The 27,946-nt window shown below is 48.1% G+C and overlaps 1 long non-coding RNA gene across 7 annotated transcripts; it reads right to left on the bottom strand.

The window, feature by feature from the left end:
- Positions 1-210: 210 nt before the first annotated feature.
- On the bottom strand, positions 211-27,664 carry LOC144248246 (uncharacterized). Of its 7 annotated transcripts, none has more exons than XR_014951121.1 (5): positions 21,682-22,316; positions 19,879-19,973; positions 3,035-3,131; positions 2,575-2,687; positions 211-614 (listed from the first exon to the last, which is right to left on the bottom strand). It is a non-coding gene; the product is annotated as an uncharacterized LOC144248246 (long non-coding RNA). The 7 variants fall into 7 exon arrangements; XR_014951122.1 differs by lacking the exon at positions 211-614 and adding an exon at positions 12,904-12,999 and having other exon boundaries at positions 2,027-2,687; XR_014951118.1 differs by having other exon boundaries at positions 2,575-3,131.
- Positions 27,665-27,946: the final 282 nt, after the last annotated feature.

Below are 27,946 nucleotides of genomic sequence, written 5' to 3'. Positions count from 1 at the left end.
GAGAAAACAGTCCTTTTGCTGGCACACTTTGCTACACCTTCGGAAAAAGCAGAATCGGCACCGACTCCTAAGACCCCTGCCGAGCAACCCAGCCCTGCTTGGGACACCCAAAGCAGCAGACCTCGAAAAAGGAGGGGAAAAGTCAAGCTTGGAGTGGAAAAAGAGGACAGAAGTACAGCAGCCTTTAAAAATGCATGCACGGAGCAATAGTGGGAACCAGACATATTTATTCTTTCCTTGCTTTCTGTGATGACATAAATAGGAAGTAAAAACACGTTAAACAAAAGGCAGAACTAGGATTTTACAGGTCTTTATTTTGGCAGGCTGCATGACAAACGCCTCTTCCGGGACTGCGACACGTTTGGGGGAATGGCAGAGAACGAAGGCAAAAGGTGCCGGGAGCCCTTTCTGTTCCCTTCAGCCCCTGCAGCTGCTCCGCTGGTTTCAGGGCACTTGCTTGGTTCGTTCCTAGAGAAAAAGGCTAGGGCATGATTTTCAAAACTACTGCCCATCCACAGTCAGAGTTTCCTACATTCCTGGGTACAAATGAGTGGATCGAGAGAGGGCTTCTTTCCAAATGAGGTTAGCCATAGCTTCCTATTCTTTACCAATACCTGTGAAAACGAAACACTTGCCAGGTTTTAGTATTCTACACACACCCCTCCCTGGGAATTTTGGGGCAGCTTTGGGTCCCTCTGCGGGACGGCACCCAGCGTGACCCCCTCCCCTCATTCGCCACCCACCCGCTCCTCCACCGCAGTGTGCGTCCCTCTCCTAGCGACCTTGGGGTGCCCCAAATGCCATCAGAGGCCCGAGGCTTCAGCCCCTAACCCTGACCCCCGAAGAAGGCACAGGACGAGTCCAACTGCCCCGGACAGCAGCCCAGCACTCCCTTCCAGCCCTTCCCACGCCTCCATCCCCCCAGAAAGGGACTCCGCCGCAACAAGAAAGGGGGGGGCAGCCCCCAGAAGGCTCGAAGCTCCTGCCCCGCCTCGCTGTCGCGGGCCAGGGGCAGAAACAGGGAGCGGCAGAGGCGGCGGGGACGCGGCACGGCCGGCACGGCACAGAGCGGGGGCCGCTCGCAGCGCGATGCCGGCGGAGCCGCGGGTCCGGCAGCGCCGGGGCGGGGTCCGAGCGGCGCGGGGGATCCGCCGAGAGCTCCGGCCCCGTGCGGGGACTCCCGCAAGGCCCGGGGGGCGCCGGGCTCCGGCCCTCGGGGCTTTATTCTCCGGCGCCCCGAGCCCCGCGGCTGCGGGGGAAAGAAGCGAAGGGGCGACGGGAAGAGAGGAGGGAGAGCGGGACATGCGAAAGGGCGGGGAGGGAGGTCGGGCTGCGGAGGAAAGCGGGCGGGGAAGGGAAAGGCCGGCAGGGCAGCAAGAGGGACGGGGCACAGAGGAGGGAGAGAGGGGGAATGGAACGGAGCAGCGGGGCAGGGACAGGACAGGAAGGAGCCGGGTTTGGGGGGGACATGGAAACGGGGGAAAGAGAGGTAACTGAATACGGGCAGGAGCATGGAGCGGGAGAGAGAGGGACAGGAGGGGATCCTCCCAGCGCCCCGGCTCCGCCCCGGCTCAGCCCCGCCCGGGCTGCTGCGCTCGGCAGAGCTCGGCTCCGTTCGGCTGGACTCGGCTCCTCGGCCAGCTTCGGCTACTTTCGGCCACGCTCGGCTATTTCCGGCCGCATTCGCCTCCATTCGCCTCTTCGGCAAAGCTCGGCTCGCCTCGGCTGAACTCGGCAAAGCTCGGCTCCGCTCGCCTCCTCGGCCCCTTTCGGCCGCTTTCGCCCACGCTCGCCTAGTCCCGCCCGCACCCGCCTTCCTTCGCCCATTCCCACAGCTCGGCTCCCTCCGCCCGGCCCCGGCTCCCTCCGGCTCACACATTTCCTCAGGGCACCTCAGCACAGGGCACACAAACTGCAGCCCCTAAAGGCTTGCGGCTCTTTCAACACACACACTCATAACTCAGCTCTCGGGACAGAGCTGATGGCCCCTTTAGGACAAGAATAGTTACACGTAAAAGCAATTCCCTCATTTTAAATCTCCTTTTTATTGACCCCCCCCAAAATCCCATCCCTACCACAAAGAATGTGCAGCTCCGGTGACGCTATTTGTACAAAGGCCCTGGGGCAGCACACAGCCGGGATTCCACGGAAGAAAGCCCGGTTTGCATTGCAGAGGTTCTCGCTCCGGCACTGCCTGTTTGCAGCTGGGCTCCGCTCCCCTCACGGCCACATCCCCGAACGATGTGCCAGATTTCCCAGAGAGCTCCCAGTAAAACTCAGCTACAGTCACTGAGCAGAAAATCCTTTGGGCTTTAGTTCCACCTCTCACCTGTTCCGAGCGCTGGGAACGCGGGTTTTGGTCCCACATCGCAGCAGCAGGGATGGATTAGGGTTTTGTTTTGGTTTGTGGTTTTTTTGTGTGCGTGTGTTTTTTTGTTTTTTTTTTTAATTAAAAAAAGGGTAATAACAAACCATGTCTGACATAAATGTCTTGAAGTGCCATTCAAGGTTTTTAAACCCAAGCAAACCGTCCTAATTCCCTAGCCCAGTCTTCTATTCATACTGGCTACTTACACCCCAGTGTAGGAAGCTCTGCAGCCTTCTTCTCCTGTCCTGTATTAGACAGAGGATGGATATGAAGGGCACACGCATGCAGTCTTTTTGGTTCTTCAAAAAGATAAAAATGCCTGCAATAAAAATTACAGAAGTAATATTGTCTCTCAAAGTGTTCCAGAAAAGGGAAATTGGAGCTTTAATGTCCCACTGAGAGATGTTGAATAAAATCTTCCCCCTGAGTTTGCACCCAGTAATAAAATACTGATTTTTTTTTTTTGACCAGACAAGGTAGGTCTATAGGAGAACAGCTCAGGAGGCTCTCATGGCTCACGGTGATGAGGATGGAGCAGGGCAGAACGTTAAAGGTGAAGTGTCAGTCCCCTGAATTAATGCCCTGATGGAGCCAATTTTTTTGCTAAGAGACACAACAGATCCTTCCCTTTGTTCCCCAGTTTCCAAGTCACCTGTAATTCGTTACCTGCACCAACCTGCCGCAGCTAAGTGACAAATCCAGCTCCTGTGCTCCAAGCCACGTGTCTCCCTGACGTGAAGGGAAGTCAGGGATACAGAATCAGCTGTGGAAGAAAGACAAGACAAAAATCAGAACATATATTCTTCTATTTCCCCACAGGATTACCAAGCCAAGCTGCTTGCTACCTCCAGGACTATGTTTGAAAAGAGTTCCCTAACTCTTTTCTTAGCCTGAAATTCCGGAGTGGCTTTGCCCATGCAAAGCCAACGATCCTACTCACAAGAAGGAACAAACCAGCTTCCTGTTAAATAAAGCACTTGGAAATATGAGCTGTCAGATGCTCTCACTGACCAGCAAAAGGGATCAGCATCCAGGCCCACGTGGAGCTGGGTTTTTAAATATCACAAATAAACTTAACAAAAAATTATTCCTGACTCAAACCCACAATGCCTCAAGCCATCAAAACAAAAATAGTTCTGGAATGACAGCTACACCTCTGCAGACCACAGCACAAAAATAACACTAAAGAATTTCTGACACCTTCCTTTTGAAGATGCTCTTACAGCATATTATCATAGTAAAGGGGCATTCCCTACATCTCTAACCAGAACTAGAGCTAGAGCTATCAGTTACTTTCACATACTCGCATGTCTGTATGGTGGCCTTAGGAGAAGCTGGCAACACCTCTTCTGGTACCACACCTTGGAGGCTCAGATTGAGTCAAAAGCACCACTGAAACCAGCTTGCCAGGAGCTAACTGAATAATGAAAGTCATTTTCTCCATTTCTGTGACAGAAAAGCCCTCCATTTGGACAGCATTATTTGCAGCCAATTATTCTGCTACTTCCAGCAGTGCTCCAGGGAGCTGTATCACTTCTCCGCAGAGCTCAGGAGCTGTTCATTAGGTTGATCTCCTATAGTCTCCAGTTCCTTTTGCTTGCACAATGTGCACCCTCCAGTACCATATGACAGGAGCTTTGAGTGCTGTCTGTTGCTCTGTATTACCCTCATAGGACTGAGGAACCCATCCCAGCCAGGGAAAGAACAGCTTTTTATTCTTGGATTAGGACACAAAGTGCCACAGTTTATCCTAACAGTGGGAGGAATAAAGAGGAATACCTGGCATACTCAGAATTCCACCTTAGGGCAAAGCCCAAGTGACACTGCCCTACAGCAGGATTTGAAAAATTCAGGGTCCATCTCTTAATAAATACATTTTGGCAAGAACCTGCACGATTCTCTTTGACATGTATTTCTCCTTTGTAATGACTCAGTGCTTGGTCTCTAGGACTTCCATATCCCTGACACACTTGCACTCGGATTACTAGCAGGAGGATCACAAACTTAGGTAGTCTCATATCTGTGCAGTATTTAAAGTCAAGGAACACTGGGCTTGGTCAGTAAGACGTCCAGTTTTACAATTTTCCATCACAGCTGCCTACACCTTTTAACATAAACTCGAAAAAGAGACAAAATTCCACCCTACCACTGTTGCAATAGGGAACTGAACTCTGATTTCAGACATTTTCCTCCTGCTTGAGCAGGGACATTGTACAAGATGACTCCACTGGTGGGTCCCTTTCAACCTTAATAATTTTGTGATTTTCAGGGTCTTCAGAGCAAGCCTGCTGAGTTTATAATGTTTTATTTAATTAAAAAAGCTGGAAGTGCAGCTCGAACCCTGAAAGTCAAAATGCGTTTATTCCTTACTTACTCATTACCCCCCAAAGTAGAGCTGCAGCTCAGCAGACAGAGAGGGACTTCTGTGGACACTGCATTTGTCACCTGTGACTAATTTAATTCAGCAAGCTCTAAACCACAGGTCAGCCTGTTCCATTACAGCATCATCAGGGCAACTTACAAGAACTGAAGCCAACTGAGAGTCCCTTCATCCCAAAGAGGACAAATATAAGCCTTTTACTTCAGCTCAGCAGAACTCTTAGTTCATCCTAACAAGAGGTAATGCATCCCAGCAGGTGTCAGTGAACCCAACCTCTTTAAATACTCATTTAACCCTACCTCAGCTGGTAATCAAAGTCGTGGGGGTGAGGCTAGGCTGAATTTCTCTTTTCTGTCCTTCTCCAGAGTAGTCCTAGTGAAGTGGCCTTTGACTCTGTTTTCTGAAGAGCCTAAGTGCTGCTCATGAAAGCCTCTAGATTTTTCTCCTGCTGCTGCTAGAGCTGTGACTTTGAAGAACTCACTCCTAAGAGCTGGAAATGTAAAAGCCAATTGGATGTGCTGGGCTGCAGTGCCCCAGCGCCCCAGGACAGGCAGTGCCCCTCACCGTGCCTGTGAGAAGGTGAAGCCAACCCACACCAGGTGCCTGTGCTGGACAAGTGGGAACACTGAAGCCAAGGCTGCTTCCTTCTTGAGGCTTTCTGAGGTAGCTGCTAGGAGAATTTCTCTTAGGCAGTCTCTCTCTCAAACCCAGTCTCTCAATAACCTTCTGACACAAATAGAGGAGGATTTTTGTTCACTATCTCCATGTGTGCAAGGTAGGAAAAGTTAATTAATTGCCAGCATACCAGAGGATTCCGCCAGAGGAATCCTCTATACCAAGGCCTTCCATCAGAGCAGAAGGCACTAACCACGCAAAACCTCCAGCGGGAAGGATCCTTTCCTCCTTTGCAAGAAACTGTGCTTAAACATTCCCCAGTAATTAAATATGCTTATGACTCTTAAAACATTTAAAGTTCCTTGAGGGAAGAAGGTGTGTGGAAGCACTATATGATCCACTGTGTTTGTTACGTTTGGGGTTATGTTATATATTCTTACGTAATGGTTTGAAACTTATCTTTATCCCTGCACCGTGTCCTTAGAACAAGGCTGTGAACACTCTTTTTCTCCAAATACAAGAATAATTGAGGAAACAGAACAGTGTTTGTCAGAAATAATGAGGGTAGAGACTGAGGGTGCCAGCATGCTGACTTGTACCACCTTAGGACACTTTTGGAAGTCATCACTCCTGTAATATACTGGATCCAATTTCAGCAAGAGCTCCACTCTCTCCTGTGGTTTCCACAGGGCCAAATAAGGCAAGAGCTCGTTGAGACTGAGGGCTCCTCATGCCCTCCAGCAAGGAGAGGGTGGGCAAAGACCCATCGGTAGGAAACAGATGATCCTCAGACTGAGCAAGTTGCTAACATCCTCTTGAATGTGCTGTGGAATTGTGCAGGCATTGCCATGGCCAGGGAGAGAGCAAATGGATGCTCTGATAATCTGCAACCTAAATTTAGCTGCAATTCCAGAGGGACAGTCTGATAGCCTGTTCCTAAGACATTTCATTTCCTGGACCTCAAAGATCCCCTCAGCCACTGCAGCTGCATTCTCTGAGGGTATATCGTGCGTTTCAGGCAGTTGGTGTTGGGTCCCTCCTCACTGATTCTGCCCCACATCTTGTGTTCCCAGGCTGAGGTGGGAGACTTGAGTGTAGAAGCAATTATTTATCTCTGCCTAACAGAGACTTCTGAGTATGATCTAGCTTAAATGCCTGCTTGTAGGGCAGGCTGCACAGCTGAACTTGCCAAACACGGAGAAGCTAAACAGGCACCAAACCCTTGGCTTATTTCTGGGGGAGGCCCTCAGATGGCTTCTGAGCTTCTCCAATCTACACTCTACAGGGAGTCTGCACATCTCTCCAGCAATTGAAATCTTGAGCAGGGAAGCAGGCTGGTAGCAAAAGACTGAGCTAACACATAGCGAGGCCAAAGGAAACCGAGTGTCAGCACAGCTTTGAGTCCAGAAACACAATCAAAGCCTGGGGAAGAGTGTGGCAAATGCTGGGGTCAGCAGTGCAAGTACAGGGCAAGGCTGGACGGTCCCTGAGCAAAGCACCGGGCACTGCCCAGACCAAACCAAAGACCAGAGTCTAAGCAGGAATACAGGGAGATTTCCAGGAGCTCTGCTGGGCTGGGATAGGCTCCCATGGTAAGCTGAGAGGATGGAGACTCGGCCTCCAAGCTACAGCCACTGGGACAACTCTCCATCACGGGGCCAGGGAGCTGTGCAGGGCACAGACTCACCTCATCCCCAGCACTGCTGTCCCCGGAGAGCCCGCTGGCTCTCTGCTCCTGCGAAATACTCTCTTCTCGCAAAAATCCAACTCCCTCACCACCTGCATCTGCTTCTTCTTCAGTATTGCCCACAACCTTCATTTCTGCTCTCTCCAAGCACTGTTCATCTCCACCTCTTTTTCATTGCAACATCTTTCAGTTGACACCTTTGAAGTGAAGAGGCCACTGAATTCTACCATTACAGAGTAAAACCACTCAGTATTGACACAGCCAGCTATTAGTTTTAATCCTCAGTTCTGCATTCCAAGGGATACTTTTGAAAACACACTGAAAACTCATAAAAATACGTGGCATTCACTGGAGCCAGGGCTCACTTCTGCACTGTGCCTTGGCACAAACACGCTCCATCACCTGTGACATCTCTCCTGCATTGACCATTGTTCAAAGCTTTCCTGCAGGGGCCTGACGGAGCAACAGGAGCTTGCTGAGCTTCTGTCAGGGCAGGAGCATAACAGGGTGCAGATCCTGTCCTGAACCCACCAAAGAGGGGTTTTTCCTGCATTCCTTCCTGCTGTGACACTCAATGACAAACATCCTCTGGGCCTCTATGTTACCAAATACAAGTACATGCCAATGTTTAGCGAGGACAAGTTCAGCTTTCCCAATCTAAACTTTCCATATGATGCAATGACACTGTCACTTATTTACTGAGAACCCCAGCCCACGTAGCCTAGAGAAGTGTCTGTTGGCTCAGAGCAAGCTTTAGGAGCCTGGAAGAAGCTTGTTTTGGTTTAGATGCCAGGCCCAAGACTGCATTTGAACTCCTGTCTCCCCAACAGAGGTTTCTAACCCATCCCCCATGTCACATGTGCAACACCAAATTCAGCAGAAAAGCACTTCTGGGAGAAGCTTAGGAATGGAGGAAAGTATAGTTATTATAAGTGTTTCATATATCTGTATGTAAAGATAGCTAAATAGATAGCTAAATATGTACAGACATCTGTACACCCACCTACACCGGTATCTATATGAAGTCCTTTTTAGACCCCTCCCCAAATTTCTAAGTGATTGGTGCTTATAGAGGCAAACAAAATGAACTTTTAAGTTAAGCCAACTTGGGTGGCTATTTGTGTCACAACAGTCTCTGAAAAAATGATGACAGCACTTAAAAGTCACCAATAGTAATAATAATAACAACAGTAATAAAGTATTTTGCTGCTATTTTGGCAGCTTATGCTGCTTCTTGTACTTACTGCTCAATGCCTTGCTATTTCAGTAGTTCACTATGAAGCAATAAAGCAAAAGCCTTAAGGCTGGCTTGCTTAGCTTACAAGAAGCTCTGTTCCAATTTGGAGAAAAAATAAAACTTGGAGCATTATCAGTAAAACAGAGATTCTACCCATACCCATTAAAAATGCAGTATTTGCTCTGCAGACCTGCAAAAACTTACTTTAAAAGGTTAACTGCGACCTTTCATAAACCCAGTCTCATTTTAGCAGAAGAGTTTCCTGCTTCTCTGTGACTGTGAGATGTATCTATTAAGTTCCTTTCAAAGGCCTTGCCTGACCTATTCATTTTGCAATTGAGAGCCAAAATAGCTCAATATCAAATATCTGCAAGCACCTTAGTACTTTTGGAAGAGTGGAACTGCTCGATCAAATCCTCACGCTGACCACACTGTTTCAAAATGCAACAATGAATTATGTCATTATGTCTCCATTTGGAAAGGATTATAATGTAAAATTAAGACAAGAGCCTGCCCTACTCTGAAGGCATGGGGACAATGGGGATTTGAGTCCCCAGTATGTAACTACTGTTGCAAATGGAAGACATCTATCAAGAACAGAGACGTGCGTTACTGCACGAGATACAGTGCCCAAGTCCCAGACTTCATTAACCTTAATTAAATGGTTTTGAAACCAAAATTTTTCCGTAGCAGTTCAACTGCATTAAAAGGGCCCTCCCTCTCTGTAAATGGTTTTGATACATAAATATGCAAGCACTCCCAGAAGGGCCACATCCTTAAGGACTGCTACTATATATTTACTTTATGAAGACACTGCCCCATCTGCTGGGTCAGCCACGCACACGGCCCCACTGCTACGCTTGAGTGTGGCACTGGAATAAAACTTTTCTTGTGTTTAGGAACAAAACCCCGTCAGTCAAATCCACAATCATTCCAGCAAGTAGGGATGCACCAAACTGCTCGGGTTTCCATCCCTGTTTATTCTGGAAACTGACCACAAACTCCTACGGAGATTTTGAAGGGCACAAGGGCTTCTTGTGAAAGCACAAAGGAAAGAATAAATGACTAAACTGGTATGTTCAGAAGAATCGGTGGGAGGTTTGTACCTAAGCACATAAGGCCACAGCCTCCTTTTTCAACATGTACAATCGTAGTATGAGAGAATGGTTTGGGTTGGAAGGGACCTCAAAGCTTTTCTCATCCCATCCCCTGCAGGGACACCTTCCACTACAGCAGGTTGTTCCAAACCCCATCCAACCTGGCCTTGGACAATTCCAGGGGTGGGGCTGCCTCAGCTTCTCTGGGCAACATCTGCTAGGGCCTCGTCACCGTAACAGGGAAGAATTTCTTCTGTATATATATTTCTTTAAGCTTTAAAGTCCTAAAGCAGAGGCCACCTCAGGCAGGCATTTACGGATGTAAAGGGTCCTTCTCAAAGGTAACTGTAAAACATGTTCAATGTTCATTAACCTTTCATATGCTGCTCACCAATTACAGAGTGCTTTGAAGAATTTTTAATGAACGTAAATTTTAACCAAAAATACTGCAAAGCCATTATTAATACTGTATGTAGGCACAGGGTACCTGACTTGTAAAGCTGCCAGGAACCTAAACTCTTCTGATAAGATTTGCCACATTTTTTTCTTTAAATAAATACATTTTTAAAAATCATCAAATGTCCCTGCTTTATTTCACCACAGCAACGAAATAAGCACAGTCTCAAGTCTGTGCTTCTGTTTCCTATTACATTAATTTCTCCTACCCTGTTCCTCCCTCAAAGCAGTGAACGTGCAGGCAAGTAATCCTGCCATTGCTCCAACTCCATGGAGGATACAAACCTGCCTGCAGCCTCTGTCCCTCTGCTACTAGGTAGTCCCTGCTGCGCCCAGGCTCATTATTCACCGTTGTAACAGAAATACTTTCATTTTTTTTCTCTTAAAAAGACACCTAACATTTCACCAGATGGTATCAGCACTTCCAAGTGCCTGTAAACCAGACTCCCCAAGCCCAGCCCATTAGGAGCTGCTCTGTGAGTGGCAAAGGAATCCAGAAATTAATCGCCTACCTTACACCGCTTCTCACCTGATCTTGGCTACTTCCTTTCCTCAGGCTCTGGCAAGAAACCCAGACATGAAGCAATTCCCCAACCACAATGACAGCCATGAAAACTATTTAAGCTGCTGACAGTTCGGCCCGTATCATTGGGCAGTCTGACTGAATTAGCACAGAGAATTTTAGGCTCCCCACACTCTTCTGAGCAGAGGTAGGGTGCGTTATGTTCCTGTCTTGTGGAAACCTGGCACGTGGCAGAATGGGAGTTGGGTTTGTGCATCCTTTGCTGCTTACTCCTCTCCTTACCCCCAAAAACTGGACGTGGAGCTGCAGACATCCTTTTTACCTTTGTACTGGGGAACAAAGAGGTGGCAGATCCCCACCATTAATAGCCTGTGCAGACAGACCAACAATGAAATACAACTGTACTGGGTTTGCAAGGCAAAGCTTTGGTAGCAGGGTGGGGGGCAGAGCGGCGGCTTCTGCAAGAAGCTGCTGGCAGCTTTCTCCATGTCTGGCAGAACCAGTCCCTGGCAGCTCCAAAGATGGATGTGCTTCAGGATGAGGCTGAGCCCATGAGAAATGGTGGTGGTGCCTCTGTGATCATGTGTTTCAGAAAAAAGAAAAAAATAAGTTTCTGCACAGTTGTAATTGCAGCCAGAGAAGAGTGGAGTGAGAGTACGTGAAAGGAACAACTCTGCAGACACCGAGGTCAGTGAAGAAGGAGGGGGAGAAGGTGTTCCAGGCACAGGAGCTGGGATTCCTCTGCGACCATGGTGAGGCAGCTGTGCCCCTGCAGCCCATGGAGATCCATGGGGATGCAAAGATCCACCTGCAGCCTGTGGAGGAGACCCATGCCAGAGCAGAGGGATGCCTGCGAGGAGGCTGTGACCCCGTGGGAGGCCTGTGGAAGGAGGAGCCCCTCCTGGAGCAGCTTGTCCCTGAAAGGCTGTACCCGTGGTAGGGTGGCCCACGCTGCAGCAGCCTGAAGGGACTTTCACCCACTGGAGGGACACAGACTGCAGCAGTGTGATGGGGAGTGTTGCCTGTGGGATGGATTCGCACTGCAGCAATTCACAGGGATCTGCTGCCTGCGAGATGGACTCATGCTGCAAAAGTTCATGGAGAACTGTCTCCCATGGGAGAGACCCCATGGAGCAGCAAGGGAGCGACTGCTTTCCCTGATGAACTGATTGTCACCCCCATTGCCTGTGTCCCTGCACAGATGGGGTAGGAGGTAGAGCTGGGAAGGAGGGTGTGGGAAGATGATGTTTTTAAGGTTTTATGTTGTTTCTCATTATCCTGCTCTATTTAGCCATAAATTCAATTAGTATCTCTAATAAGACTCTCTTTTGCCTGTGACGGTATTTGACGAGCGATCTCTCCGGGTCCTTATCTCAACCCTTTTTTGTATTTTCTCTCCTCTGTCCAGCTCTGGCGGCAAGTGATAAGAGAGGCTTTGGTGGGTGCCTTGCATCCAACCCACTACATGGGAGCCTGCTCCTGGATCATGGAGCAGCTCCTGCCCCACTGCTCTGGGAATTACAGCCTATTGGAAAGCACTTGCTAGCACAGCACTATGTAGAACAAAGATGAAATATTCCTCTTAAGCGTTTCTGATAGCCACCAGCAGAAGAATGACATATTCACCACGCCATCCAGCTGCCTCGAGATGTTGGCAATTGGTGGGTTACACTGATGGAAAAAATATTTACCCTAAAAATCCTGCAATGCACAAGAGCAGAGAACTAAGCACAGAACTCACTCACAATGGCTGGAGACAAAAGAGCTACAGCTAAAGCTATCACAGCCTCTAGTCATCATGCACACCCTAAAGCATGTCTGATCTATGGCAAGAGACCAGAAACAAGCCTGGCTGCTGGCTGTTCTTGCTCCCCAGCTGATTCTCATTGATGTTTGCCTTACATAATTCCACTTCAGGGCCTTAGCTGGATTTCCATCTGGCCATCACTCTCTCATGGCTGATTCCTTCCATTTTAAACCTTTGCTCCATCTCTGTGACATCTGCTGTTTTGTAATACCCCACACCCATCCCGGGCTCCTCTTTCAGTCCACGGACAAGCCCCCTGTCATCTGCTGAGCTCCTCTGCCACATAAGCCTCTCTGCATTCACCTTCACCAGAGGCTGCTTCAGTTCTGGCTGGACAGCTGCACACACATTGCCTCAAGTAGCTCCTCACTCATCTGTGTATGAGTATCATCAGAAACAACTATTAAGCACCCAAACTGCTTTTAATTGACCAGCAGTAACTCAGTGTTTCGCTCAGTACTTATAAAAGGTCACAGTTCTGTGTTTTCCAGTTCTGACTAATAGTACCCACCACCTGTAACCCCCAGAAGTGGCAATATTGCTCAGCTGCTTTTCACATCTCTCTTTAGCACATGCTATTAAGAGACCATTTACCTAATCAATTACACATTGAAAAGTATCTCTAGTGTCTAAAGGTACTCTAAAAGCTGGATGCAATGGAGGAACTACTTCCTGAAACTGATGGATGTGCTAAATCAATGACTGGTCACTGATTAAAGGCTGGAGCACTCACCTTGAGCTTTAACACTTCAGCTGATCAGCATGTGCACATGAGTACGTATCGATGCAAAGGATTGTCTTCTGCTTCAACTGACAAACTGCTGGATAGCTTTTAAATTAAAAAAATCAAAAAATAAAATAAATAAAATCTGTATTCCTCCAGACCCAGGGGAACAAACAAGCCAGACCTTCCGGACCCAAGCCCCAAGCCCTGCCAGTAACACACACAGCACTAAGGGATGCACAGCACGGCTGGGTGCTTAGGTTACCAACTTCTGAACTCAGGGAAGAAAGGAGGAAAAGGCAAACTTCTGGATTATTTAACAAAGTAATTTCAGCAACGATCACTCTTGGTAACTTAATGGAACAGAGGAGCAAAGTCCTCTGCCCAGAGACAAGAAGTGACTGTGTATGGCTCAGCTCACGGCCACATAACACACTCTGACCTCAGTCTGCTGGAGCATCCTCCATATGGGGACAGCAGGGGCAACCTGGATGGCTGGACTCACCTTTGACTACCAGCAAAATGCTGAAACAGTCCTGACCTGGTGCTGTGCGAAAGGAAACACTGCCAGGAAGCATTGACGGGATCAGTTCTGAAAGCAAAGCGAGGTCCTGGCCTCATGCATTGCCCTGTTTTAACCACACAGGCAAACAGCTAAGAAATGTAACTATTTTCTGCTTAAAAGCCGCAAATTCCTTGGAGAAAAGGAAAACTCAATCTGACAAAAAGAAACACTCAGGCAATGGTGAGAATCTGGCACATACCGGATAACAATCATTGCCCAAACGCTCCCAGAGAAAACTGAAATTAAAAGTCACAAGGCAGATGCAGAATATTATCTGTTGTGAAAATACATTATTCAGCCAGCACTGGTGGTGGAGACTTTTGGTGCAGTGCAATCTGCACACCCTGGTGACCACATATGCAGCAAGATGTGCTGCTTGGTATAGCCAAGAGAGAGCAGCACCCTTGCTTGTGAGGCATTTGGGAACCAGTGCCCTTACAGGTCAGAACTACTTGTTATGCCACTCTCACTGCATCACAGCCTTCTGGAACTCGAGTAACACAGACCAACCCTGCCTCGGGGCATGCAAGAAATCATATGGGGACAAGCTGCAGACAAATGGGCCACTAATCCTTGCCACATGCATCACCAATGGCACAGCATATGCTCCCAGTTACACTGTGGGTCACACTCTGGATGGAGATCTGCAGTCCTCCATCAGCCTTAGAAGAGACAGATGCACACACTCTACAGCCAATCATCCAATTTGCACCAATCTTCAAGACAAAATCACAGACCACTCACAGACAAACCTATGGCAGCGAAGTTACATTATGGCTTACTTAGTGGAGAAGAGGCCTCAGGAGTTGTCACCAGCTCTCTACAGCTTTTGTTTGCTCTACAGCACTGTTTGCTTGCCTAAGCCCACCCAGCACATGCTCTGGATGAGACCACAGTGGTCCTTGGAGCAGCAAGTGCTGCCAGGAGCTGGAGCCTTCCTGTAGCGCAGAGCTGCTCAGGAGCTGCTGCTCTCCCTGCACCACAGAGCCCTGTCCTGAAGCCTCCTGCTCCCGTGCCTCCATCTGCCATGGCCGTGCCCAGCCCTCGAAGGAAAAGCTCACAGCTCTGGCTCTTACAGCACTGCAGGAACTCGCACACGAGGAGGAGGAAGCACTGGGCTCTCTCACCCCCAGTGCCCGCCTTGTTCCAGCATGTCAGTCCTGCAGGGCAAATGCCCCAGTATTACACGCATTTATACAGCAGTATTAGACTCCATTTGGTAGCAACATCTGGCCTCCATTTACACATGCACACAGTACAAACTGATGAGTAAACTCACCCAAGTATTAATGTGACAATGGATTCTTCTCAGCTTTTGCTAACTTGACACCAAGGACAACGCAATGCAGAAAATCAGCCACGCAGCTTCAGACCTAAAAGTTAACTAAATCCAACATTTTCTTGCTAACAGCGATAGCAGGAGAAATGCACAGGCAAAGAAAGGAAATAGGCCATGCTGAGTGCAGGCTTTCTTGGAGGATATGCTGGTGCTTCTAGCAAACAGGGATGTAAAAACTTGCTGCATGGGACTTTGCAGTAGCCCTAAAGCATAAACAAGCTGTGCTAGAAATGGTTTAACAATCGAGATGAAGGTTGCCAATAACTGATAAAATAACTAACTTCCAGAAATAAAGAACCAACTCAGCTATTGATTCCTCTGAACAGAGGAGAGGATGGATCTCTGTGGTACTTTTGCAAAGTGCTCTTCTTGTGTGGTTGCAGCTTCTCTATTTAGCAGTTGGGTGAATGCAGTTCTCAATCCTTCTGCTCAGTCACCCTCAAAGACAATGCTTCCTGATGTTCAGAGGACCTCCATTTGCTTCAGTTTGTGACCACTGACACTCAGCACCACTGAGAAGAGTTTGGCTCCATCTTTTCTACATTCTCTCTTCAAGTATTTGTAACTAGACGCCCCTGAGACATCTCTTCTCCATGCTGAACAGCCTCAGCTCTCTCAGTCTTTCCTCCTGTCCCTTTACCACCTTCACAGTGCTCTGTCAGACTCTCTCAAGGAGGTCCGTGTCTCTCCTGTCCCGAGGAGCCCAGAGCTGCACACAGCACTCCAGACGTGGCCTCAGCAGCGCAGAGCAGAGGGGCAGGACCACCTCCCTGCCCTGCTGACAATACTTTGTCTAATGCAGCCCAGGAGATCACTGGCCATCCCTGCAGCCAGGGCACACTGTTTGCACAAGTTCTAGTAGTTCCAACGGGGCTCAGCATTTCTGGAGGACTCCACTTGAGAGATTCAAGTCCCATAAAAGTGCTGAATAAATTCACTGCGAGGGATTACGAGATCAACCGATGCATTGTGGAGAGACAACTGGCTAATTAAATGCCCTGCATCCAAGTAAATGGGAACAAGGGAAAGACTGAGAATTTAATGTACCTGCTCCTGGTTCTAGCCCACTTGTCCATGTTTGCCAGGCTTTGTTTGCCTAGAAAACTTTGGGTACTTCCTCCTGGTTTTCCCTGATGACTCATGCTACTTTCATCCCAAGCAAACAACTCTGCCATTTTTTACCCTTTAGGAAATAGATTCAAAACAGAACCAAAACTGCTTCAATAAGGGACTACATTTTGCTTTGATGAAGCCTGTGTTTACTAAGCTAACCTGCTCTGCTGGAAGTCTGCATGCCCCCTTCCCCGTGGGGGTTCCTCTACCACAGTCCAAAGGCAAAATGAGAAAATGTGCCTGGGCTGGGAAGAAACAGAAGCCACACCTTTGCAGCCTGGAACAAGCTTGAAGAATGCAGTTTGCCCTCTGAGAGGGCTCTTTGAGCCCAGTGGAGGGGGCTGAGAATTCACACTGGACTCACTTGCAGTAACCCTCTCAGACTGTATTATGTGTGTTTGCAAACAGGCATTACCTCATGGCAGAACGAGGTGGGAAAAGCAGGACTGGTACATCACACACTCTTATATACACCAAGTTAGAAAAACCCCTGTTAGGTTAATGTTTTTATACCGGTTTACAACCATGGGAAGCCGTGCCTGATGCATTACATGTTCATCCCTAGGTATTGGTATCCTTTCTGCACATGCTGGACAGATGCACCCGCATCGTTCATGGCTGTACTGTTATGAGCCCTCGAGAGCCTTGCCTCACATTATTTTTTCCTCTCCTCATTTTATCCTAAAGCATTGGCATATTGGTAAAGCCTGTACCTCTTGCTTTTCTTATAGCAACAGCAGTCACTGGAGGGAGAGGCAGAGGAGCTTGCCATTGCCATATTGACAGAAGTCAGCACTTCAGATCCCTGTTACTGCCTCAGAAAGAAAGATCTTGCTCTACTCACTTTCATCTCCAGCAAGTGCCAAATTATGTCAGTGTGAGAAGCTGCTCTGTCTCCTCCTTCCATTCACTGGTGGCAATGAGGCACAGACAAAAGATAAGGAAGACAAAACACCCAGCCATAGTTTGTGTTCAGCTGGTGAGTTTTTCAAACGCCTTGGCTGCACAAGCATAGGCAGCAATGGGAATTTTCTTTCCAGACAGAACCAAACACTAAAACACTAAAAGCAGGCTAGTCTTTGCCTGACCTACAGATATCCAATGACTGATGTTTCTTTAAACTGTCATAAAACATTCTATATGGGACTGCAAAAGAAAAAGCAGAAGGACCAGTGAAAGATATTAAATTATTCAAAGTAAGGAACTTACTCGGAGGCTTTAAATACAGTGCTTAGGATTTGGCAGAAGCTGAGCAGCCAGTTCATTCAATAAGACCCAACAAAAATAATGGTATGCATTTCTTCCTTTTATAGGTTTACGGCTAGAGGTGTCCAATTCCCACCTAAGTGACTCCCCTGGGCATAGGCCAGAGCAGTCTAATAAGCTCCTGTGACTTTCCAAGAACTGAACAAATGAAACAACACAAAGATGAGTGTACCTCAAGAGCTGTTTATGGAATATATTTGAGCTGGACTTAGTTTATCTGCATCCACAAATGCTTTAGGACCATCACATTACACTTGCAGGCAAATACACACACACAGAGAAAGGCATGTGCAGCCCCATGCAGAGATCACCTATGAGCTGCCAAAGAATAAGATGCCATGTTTAATATCCAAGAGAATAAATCTTCTTGTGTTTTTTAGGCTGCCTGCTGAAGTTGTTGCTGACCTATACACTTTAGGCTCATCTAACATTGCTGGGGAATTGAGGACTTTTAAGTCTGAGCATTCAAGACTTTCACCCAGCCTTGGGTGTTTTCTCATTTATGTTTTAAGAAAGTCCATCTTATATTTATCTTCAGGCAGCTACTCAAAAAGAAAAAAGGAAGGCACAGCCCTCCTTCAGTGCGTCCAGACTGTTTTGAAGAGACATCCAAGTAAAGCTTTTGAAGAGCCACAAACATTAACCTGACTGCTGTTACTCACTTGTGAGGATTTCTGACATTGCCTTTCAGTGACACTTCCCTTTGAAATCATTAATGAGCATCCTCCAAGGTGCTTCACCCTTCCAAGGTGACTGAATCTACTCCAAGAATTTTCTCCTTTTCTGAAATACACTCGAATAGACTGAGCAGACATGTCAGCTGTGCCTTCTGGATTTTTTTAAAGTTTTACTATTTCTGGTAGCAACACCATTTTCATCACCAGTATCCATCCCTGTGAGCCAGAGAGGAGCAGATCACCTGTCTGTCTTGACACTTTGCAGCTACTCTTGAGGAGGCTGAGCTGCCATGAGTCCCAGAACACATGAGTTTAGGAATCCAGGACCCTGGAAGCCTGGGCTGGAGGCAGCCCACTTGGCTTGTTGCAAAAGCCTAGAAAACTTTGGGTACTTCCCAAAATTAATTACAAATTACACAGCTGAAAGCATTGCATTCCTACATAACATTTTCATTTCAAGAAAAAAGTCTTTGCTAATTCAAAATACTCAGAAAGTAACTACTTTGATCTAGAGCCAATACCCTTTTTATCAGCAACCCAATGTGTAGAGAAAGCAAAGAAATACTAGCATACAAAATGTGAGTTTATAGCCAGTGCACTCCCCAAACAGAAACAATCTGTGGATTAGCATTAGCCATCAGCAGTGGCTCTGAAGGGCTTTGCCTCATCCATCACCTGACAAGGACATGGCAACTCCACACTCCGGCAAAATTCACAGTGTTCAGAATTCTTACAACAACCATAGACAGCTGCATGCAATGGAAACCAACAGATGCCCCGACCTATCTCTTGGCAGTGTGACTACTACTGAAACAAATTTCTTTTTTTCCCCTCAGTGCCGGCTAGTGCTTTAATTTAACCCACATACTATCACATAGCCATGTCCAGGGAGCAAGTCTTCTCCTTGCTTCTGTTTTAAACATTATCAACATGGCTCTATGTACAACCACGTTCTACAGCTTTTAAGGCAACTATTACCCAATTCCACCTTTATACACAAGGGCTTTAGCAGACCTGCATCAACTTCATAATGCCTGGACATCTGTTCTCATGTGTTCAGAGGAGAAACGAGAGAAATATCTCACTGCTTGTTCCAAGGCTTTCTTCTCTTCAACTGAACAAGGCTCATGAGTGGTACAGAAGGAATGAGGGAAGTATTTTTTTCTTGGAGCCCAACAATCAACCGACAAGACAACAAGGAAGCCCCTCTAGGGGACTTCTGACCACTCAGGTCATCGATATATTATTATTTTAACAGTCATAAAAATCACTTTTGTGATATTTCTCTCCTTGTTTCTTGCCATTCCCCATTTGTCCATCCAGATACATCTACTCTCATGTATCAGGCTGCACAATCCGTAGTGCAGAGACCATGCCTTCACTGTGTTTATGCAGTGCTCATGCAGCAAGAAGACTCTTGTCTAGCAATGAGGGAGGCTTAGGGATATCTGGTGTCCAGTAGCACAAGCAGCTGACAGTTCTTAGCTCTTCCTCAAACAAAATTTCATCTGTTGTATGCAACAGCCACTCCAAGTACAACTGCATTTTACAAAGCACTTTTCTGACAGATTTCAGCCAGGCTAAATGATGGCTCTTCCTCTTGTCAGAGGAAGTACCCTTGCTTTTTGCTTTGCCTGTGGATCATAAAAGCATCAAAGCACAAGGCTCTGCCTAATGACTTCAAACCAGAGGCCTCTGGATCCACTCTCAAGAGCACGTTCCCTCCCTGGGTACCTGCCTTGTCCCACCACAGCTTCCACCCTCTTCTTGGTGGATGCCCATTCTCAGCCAAAGCACAGCCATGGCCAGCCACTTGGGGATCATGCCAAAGCCATAACTGGGGGCACTGGGCAGAGCTGCCCACACAGCTGGCGCAATCTGGCACATCACCGTACCCGTGTGCTACACAAGTTTTGCTGCCACTGCCGTGTAGCTCACTGGTAACAGAAGATTAACAACAGATAATGGTTTAAATCAAATAACGTGATCTGAGCCCTGCTCTACTAACACGACTATCTCTTTACCTTTTCATTGCTTGCAATAATCAGGTAGTGGCAAGTTAATGAATTTCACAGCACGCATCACATAGCACCTTGTTACATAGCTGTTTCTTCTGCATCTGCAACAAAATGAAGGGTAAGACTGTGAAATTACTGACAGAAGGCAAGTAACAGTGTCTACTCACCACGGGAGAAAAGATGCCTCCAAGAGACTCATTCCATCATTCCCCTCTCTTTGGCAAATTACAAGAAATTAGCCCTTTTTATTTCTGGAAGAAATACACCACAGAGCAGTTGTGCCACCAGTGCACTGTCACCATGCTGCACCCATGGGCAGCTGATTCTGCACTGGAAACCAGAGAGCAGGAGAGCAGAAGCCTGGGGATGGGGGCTTGGTGGTATGCCAGAGAAGGCAGCTCCATACCTTTCACAATTCTTTCCCTTCTCAGTGCACCTGCTGCAGAGAAGGCCAAAGCTAAGACATTTTATATACATTTTTTTGATCACCCTGTTAGCTTAAGCGGAAACTTAAGTCTTCCCAGAACAATAAAATTCTATAGCATGCAGAGAGAAACGGGCAAGCACCAGAACCCCAAGGATCACTCCCAAGGGAAAATTAAATTCAGTTAGGGATGAAAAGAGCCAGAAGGTAACATGAAGGAAGGTAACAGGACCTCGCAGCCAGCAAGAGGATGGGAGAAGAAGCTGTGCTATCAGCAAGTACCAGTGCTGCAAATGCAGGGAGCACCATGCAGCCCCGTCTCTGCCAGGAAAGGCTCATGGAGCAGAAGAATGAGCACACAGGCTGCCTCTCAATCTCCTGGCAGGAAGCTTCTCTACTCCCCTTGTGCCTGGACACAAAGCTTTGGGCAGTAAGAAGGGAGAGGCACGGTGGCACCCGTTCAGGGACGAGCCAAGCTACGGCACACCCTGCCCTGGTTCAGTGCTGGGAACCGACGGTGATCTGGCTACAAAAACCACAGGAAAGATCGTGTTTGACCCCGTGCAGCTTTTCTCTTAGAAATCACTTTAGACACTCTTCTTGTGACTAGCGCTCAGCAAATCCTACCAGGACAGAATGGGACGTGCTGCAGCAGCAACCCTGACCATGGCGTGGCTGTCCCTGCTACCTGCATGAACACAGCTCAGCCACAGAGAAAATCTTTTGTGCCAGGAATGGTTACCAGTGCCAGGTGCTGGTAAGCACTGCTCAGGGTGCTGCTGGCACCTGGGATGGCTCAAAGCTCCATGGTTTGTGGCAACAGCCAAAAAGCACGTGCCACCTCCTGAGGACCTCCACCTGTAGTACCCCGGGCAATTCAAAACCCACTATTCCCTTGTGCCTTTGTCTACCTGGAGTAATTCAGGGAAATGAAAATACACTAACTGAATTAAGAAGAAAAATCTGTTAAGATACATTCGTCTTAGGCCTCTGATGGAGAATTGAAGCACCATCAATTGCCTTCCTTCCTGCTCCTTTAATTTGCAGAATGAGTGTCCATACAGACTTCTAATGAGGTTTAGTTCATCTTCCTGAAAAGGTAGCTTAGTTTAACTTTCTTCTATTCCTCCTCTAGACAACTTATGAATTACAGTATTAAAGCACCCTGACTCAAAGGATTCTTGCACTGTGGGAACACTTCCTGCTCAGAGTTTTTCAACAGTTAAAATCCCTGTGCAATCTTTTATGCCAGCTTTAGTCAACTAGCCCAAATGGGTCCACAAAAGACATCTGTATGGATGAATGCAATTAGTTAAAATCTTCTCCTTCTCCTACTTTCACTCCACTGCTGGAAATGACACAAAACATAAGAAATAACCCAGTACCTGTTCCGTTTTCAGACTGAAGCAACAGCATGTTCCTGGCTGCTAATGCAGCAGGGACAACAGCACTGCAGGGAACTCTTTGGATAATCACGTCTTCATTTAAAGAGAAGCCAATTCCTTCATCTAAGCCATCACTACCCTCCATCAGAACAGCCAGCATATCCACGACATCTAATAAGTGAAGGAAAAAATGTAAGCAGAGGATCCAGACTAACTGGGAAAACAACAGAGGTAGAATGCAACATTCCAGGAACACAAGGTATCTTTCTAGTTCCCCCCCAAAAAAAACCCAAAACAAAACAAAACCGAAGATAAAACCAAACAAACAAACAAACAACAAAAAAAACCCCTTAAATTAGTAACAACAAGATAATTATTTCTACCTCAATAAACCTATAATGCCTCGAACCATTCCAGGGAGGGCAGCAGGAGGGGCGGGCAGAGCCAGGGCCCCGCTCCGCCGCCCCGGCGGCATTTTCCGGCACGCGGCCGCTCCCGGCGTCTGGAGAGAGGCGCGGGGCCGGGAAGGCGGCGCAGCCCTGCTCCGATGCCGCTCGGCCGCGGCCCGGAAGCGCTGCGACCGCGCCTCCGCCGCCCGCCGGCACCGGCCCCGGCCGCCCTCGGCCCGCGGGGCCGCCTCCAGCCCACCCCTCACTCACAGACACCGCCCCTCTCGCCGCTCGCCCCTCGCTTCCGCCCCTCCCGCCGCTTCGGCCGGGCTCCGGCTGGGGGGCTGCAGTACCGCCCTGTGCCCACAAGGCGGCAGCACTTGTCCAGAGGGTCCGCGACACGATGGCGGCCCGTGGGGACCTTGACGGAGAAAGGCGTTTTTGCCCATGCCTGTCGGCTCCCGCCAAAAACCCGCACGCTCGCGGTGCTGCTGACCCCACAGCCCGTGTGCACGGCACCCGAACCGCCGCGGAAAATCCCGTCGGGGGGCGCCGGCCGTGCGGGTAATTCAGGCAGTGTAAAAAACAGACACGGGTCCTCGAATTTCAACGTCCTCGTTTTCGCGCCCTCTCGAGAAGGTCAAGCGAGGCCGCGCCACGCCACTCCCAAGATGGCGGCCGCGGGCTGCAGTACCGCTCTCTGCCCACACGGCGGCAGCACCGCGCCGTCCCCGCCGGCACGGCCTCGGCAGCGAATGCCCCAAAGCGTCCGCGCGGGAAAGAACGGAACAAAAAGCCTGCCTGCGACCCGACAGGAACCGAAAGAAAAAAGCTTTCCTCTTAAACTGCATTGCAACAGGGTTTGTTTTTATATTTTTCAGATTTATACTCACAGTCGGATTTGTAATGGATACTGATGGAAAACTGTATTTTTATAATTTCTTACATTTATTCCTATTCTATTTTTTTATACATATCTTATTAGATTGCTTACATATTTCTATAGTTAGATTTAGATTTCTAAAAGGTTTATATTGCTTAAAATAAAACCCTGCCTCTATCCAAGTAAAAATCTTTTAAAAAACCCCCTTTATTTAAACTCCATTTAAATGTATCTCTATTTTTCGCATTTATATTCAAATTTATATTTTAAATGTAGATTGATGTATGATGCTATTTATAGTCTATCTCTTCCTAATACTAATTTTAATTTCTATTTTATATTTTTATATATACACCTGTATACATTGATTATATATTTCCATATTTAGAATGATATCAAACTAAAATGTATATTCATCTCTTTTCCATTAAAACCCTGCCTCCAACCAAATAAAAACAAAAAAAGCCCTTTCTTTAAACGATTTTCGAATTTTTTTTTTTCATCATTATAGTCACACTTGAACTTCTACTTTATATAGATGTATTTATAAATATATTTTATATATATATATATAATAAGTTAGCGAGATAGATAAATTATTTTTTAAATTCTATTTCGTACACACTGCTAATATTTATATTTACTTACCTTTGAATTTTCATATAGATCTTAACGTATTTAGGATATATTTCTATACAAAGACTTCTAATTTTATTTCTATTCATAATTTTAATAATAAAACCCCTACCTAATACCAAATAGAAAATAAAAATCCCCGTTATTCTAAATTATATTTAAATATTTCTATACTTCTATTTTTGATTTTTACAAGTACTTATCTATTCTATCACAACATATTGAGGTACTATATTTCAATATATAGTATTTATGACATGAAATGCGTTGTAATAAGACACATACAGTAAAATATGCATTAGGTACTGTATTGATTCCTATTGTTTTGTAATATTCATATATCCACATGTATTAATTATACATTTCTATATGGACATTTATGTTTATAATCGATATTTATATGCATATAAACATATAAAATACTCCATATCAAACAAGGTTATACCTAATAGTAATGGACAGCATTATTTATGTTACATGTTTCATTTATATGTTTTCCATTTACATTTAAAATTGAAGTTTTATATTCCCATTATCATGTTTATGCATGTGTTCTATTTCATTAGAATTATAGTTAAAACTTTGCAGTTATAATCTAATTCCTAAAAATAAAATGCCAAAACAAACAGCATCAAATTCCCACCAATACCGTCCAAAAAATTCAGAAAGGCTCCACCAGCCAACCAACTACCAGCAAAAAAACCCGCACTACACTCCTTTCATTAGCAGCTCTTATCACGTCACAAAAACGAAACAAACATTTAAAAAAACCCTATAGAAACCCACACAGCAAATCACAAAAACCACTATAAAGGAAAAAAAAAAAAAAAGCCAACTAACTTACCATACTTCAAACCATACAAGAGACTCCCAACGATCCTAAAAAAAATAGTAACCAAAATTCTACCACTACACTAACTCATAAAGAGAACCCAATGCTCTATAAAATTAACTAAAAAAACCCCACCAAATAATTACAGATATAAAAATAAGGGAACCACGAAGAAACAAAAAATTCACCCCCCAGATAAAATAAACACCTAAAGAGATCCACCATGGAAATGCCCATGTTCACAAAAATAAAACCAATAAAAAACAACAACCAAACACATCAAACGACAAAAAAAATACATATTAACAACAACAAAATAAGTTCCTAACTCAAGAAACAAAAATTGCCTCAAATCAAAAAAACCACCTAGAAATAAACACGTCGCCAAAAGAGAAATGTAACTACAAACAATATCTCCCAAGTTCTCTGCAACAATGAAACATACACGGCAATCAAATAAGCCAAATGAATGAAACCCCTATAATATAATAAATAAGAATGCATTCATCAATATTAAAGAAAACCTCACCGATTAACTCCAGGGCACTCCCTCAAGCCCACCAAAAAAACCACTACGCACTCGCGCTAATAAAAGCCTCCACAACCGAATTGAAAAACGACCCTCTACTCCATGCTACGACCCATAAAAACCAGTGTAAACCTTTAGAAACGCATCCTTAAAAAACATAAGAACCGATCAAAAAGAAATCAAACAACAACACTCAACCCAAAAAAAAACCTTGTCACGAGCACCCGAAGCAAGAACCGTAACAACCAAGAAGTGCCCGGGGCCCTTCTCCTACAGCGACGCCGATCAAAAGCCAGCGATCCCAGGAGCTCCTCAGGAGCGCCTCAAAAGCAGCGCAGCGAGGGAGGCTGGAAGATGCGGAGCCGCGCTCCCGGCCCCGGGCGCAGCGCGGCTCCGGCAGGAAAGCGGCTCCTCCGGCAGGCAGAGGCGGCGCCGCGCCGGCAGACCCCCGCCCGCTGCCCCCGGCCCGGCGGGGCCGGCACCGGGCCCGGGGGGCCCCGGCGGCGCCCGAGCCCCGCGCCCGGAGCGGACGGAGCGGCGGCACCGGCCGGCACCGGCGCGGCGCCCGCGCCGCCTCCCCCGCCCGCCGGCCCGGCCAAAGCTCCGCTCGGCTCCGCACGGCTCGCACCGGCGCGGCTCCGGCGGGCCCGCGGCAGCCCAGCCGCGCCCAGCTCCCCTTCCGCCCCGGCCAGCCCCGGCACTGCCGCCAGGGCTCCGCGCCGCACCCTTCGCTGCCGGGCCGGGGGGCAGAAGAAGCGCCCCGAATGCAGCGGCACAGCCCGATCCCCGCCCTGCCAGCGCTGCCACGGCTGCAGCTCCCTTCCTCTGAAGGCCCGACACTGACGCCATGCTCCGGCGCTCACCTCACCCCAACAAGGGCACAGAAATGTAGGCTTCCCTTCAACTGCGTCCCCTAGAAGAGAAGAAAAGAAGCGGCTTGCCTCAAATGATGGCAAAAGGGGGCTTCTTACCTCAATCCAAACCCCTTAAAAGGCGGGACCACAGGACTGCCCCCTCCAATTCAACCTCAGGATGACGAAATTTCAAGGGAAAGGAGAAAAGTCCCGGCTAAAAAAGCGCACCAGCTCACCTGCTCGGCTGCTGCTTCTCGGCACAAAGGTTTGTCCCTCGGCTCCTCCTTTGAGCAATGCTCCACGTATCCAGGTGATCCCCCGGACCCTGTCTGAAGCACCCACCGTCCTTCCAGGAGATAGCCCCTGGAGTCCCCCATAAACTCCTCTTCTCCAGCAGCTTCATGCAAAACCGATGGGAGGAAAACCCCCTAAATCAGCCGCCGGAGGAGCCGCCCCCTCCTCATCATCCTCTCAGCTCACACCTGTGGCTGCTCTGAGCCCTCATCATCCTAATAACTCACACCTGGGGCTGCTCTGAGCCCTCCTCATCATCCTCACAGCTCACACTTGGGGCCTACTCTGTGCCCTCCTCATCATCCTAACAGCTCACACCTGCCACTGTTTCCACTCTCCAACAGCGTCTCTCCGTCTCCAGCACACAGCCCACTTCTCACAGATACAGATTCAACAGAAATCTGCTACGGCTGTCGGCTTTTCTTAATCCACCTGGTTACACAATTAAAACACATACATGCTCTGATGGTGATTGAAAGAAAGCTTTCCCCTGGAGAAAACAGTCCTTTTGCTGGCACACTTTGCTACACCTTTGGAAAAAGCAGAATCGGCACCGACTCCTAAGACCCCTGCCGAGGAACCCAGCCCTGCTTGGGACACCCAAAGCAGCAGACCTCGAAAAAGGAGGGGAAAAGTCAAGCTTGGAGTGGAAAAAGAGGACAGAAGTACAGCAGCCTTTAAAAATGCCTGCACGGAGCAATAGTGGGAACCAGACATATTTATTCTTTCCTTGCTTTCTGTGATGACATAAATAGGAAGTAAAAACACGTTAAACAAAAGGCAGAGCTAGGATTTTACAGGTCTTTATTTTGGCAGGCTGCATGACAAACGCCTCTTCCGGGACTGCGACACGTTTGGGGGAATGGCAGAGAACGGAGGCAAAAGGTGCCGGGAGCCCTTTCTGTTCCCTTCAGCCCCTGCAGCTGCTCCGCTGGTTTCAGGGCACTTGCTTGGTTCGTTCCTAGAGAAAAAGGCTAGGGCATGATTTTCAAAACTACTGCCCATCCACAGTCAGAGTTTCCTACATTCCTGGGTACAAATGAGTGGTCGAGAGAGGGCTTCTTTCCAAATTAGGTTAGCCATAGCTTCCTATTCTTTACCAATAGCTGTGAAAACGAAACACTTGCCCGGTTTTAGTATTCTACACACACCCCTCCCAGGGAATTTTGGGGCAGCTTTGGGTCCCTCTGCGGGACGGCACCCAGCGTGACCCCCTCCCCTCATTCGCCACCCACCCGCTCCTCCACCGCAGTGTGCGTCCCTCTCCTAGCGACCTTGGGGTGCCCCAAATGCCATCAGAGGCCCGAGGCTTCAGCCCCTAACCCTGACCCCCGAAGAAGGCACAGGACGAGTCCAACTGCCCCGGACAGCAGCCCAGCACTCCCTTCCAGCCCTTCCCACGCCTCCATCCCCCCAGAAAGGGACTCCGCCGCAACAAGAAAGGGGGGGGCAGCCCCCAGAAGGCTCGAAGCTCCCGCCCCGCCTCGCTGTCGCGGGCCAGGGGCAGAAAGAGGGAGCGGCAGAGGCGGCGGGGACGCGGCACGGCCGGCACGGCACGGAGCGGGGGCCGCTCGCAGCGCGATGCCGGCGGAGCCGCGGGTCCGGCAGCGCCGGGGCGGGGTCCGAGCGGCGCGGGGGATCCGCCGAGAGCCCCGGCCCCGTGCGGGGACTCCCGCAAGGCCCGGGGGGCGCCGGGCTCCGGCCCTCGGGGCTTTATTCTCCGGCGACCCGAGCCCCGCGGCTGCGGGGGAAAGAAGCGAAGGGGCGACGGGAAGAGAGGAGGGAGAGCGGGACATGCGAAAGGGCGGGGAGGAAGGTCGGGCTGCGGAGGAAAGCGGGCGGGGAAGG

The sequence above is a fragment of the Lonchura striata genome, chromosome Z (genome assembly GCF_050655825.1).
Source record: "Lonchura striata isolate lonStrDom1 chromosome Z, ASM5065582v1, whole genome shotgun sequence".
NCBI classification, from domain to species: domain Eukaryota; kingdom Metazoa; phylum Chordata; class Aves; order Passeriformes; family Estrildidae; genus Lonchura; species Lonchura striata.
The sequence above is the reverse complement of the archived record's forward strand: the minus strand, read 5'-3'. Positions and strand labels throughout refer to the sequence as shown.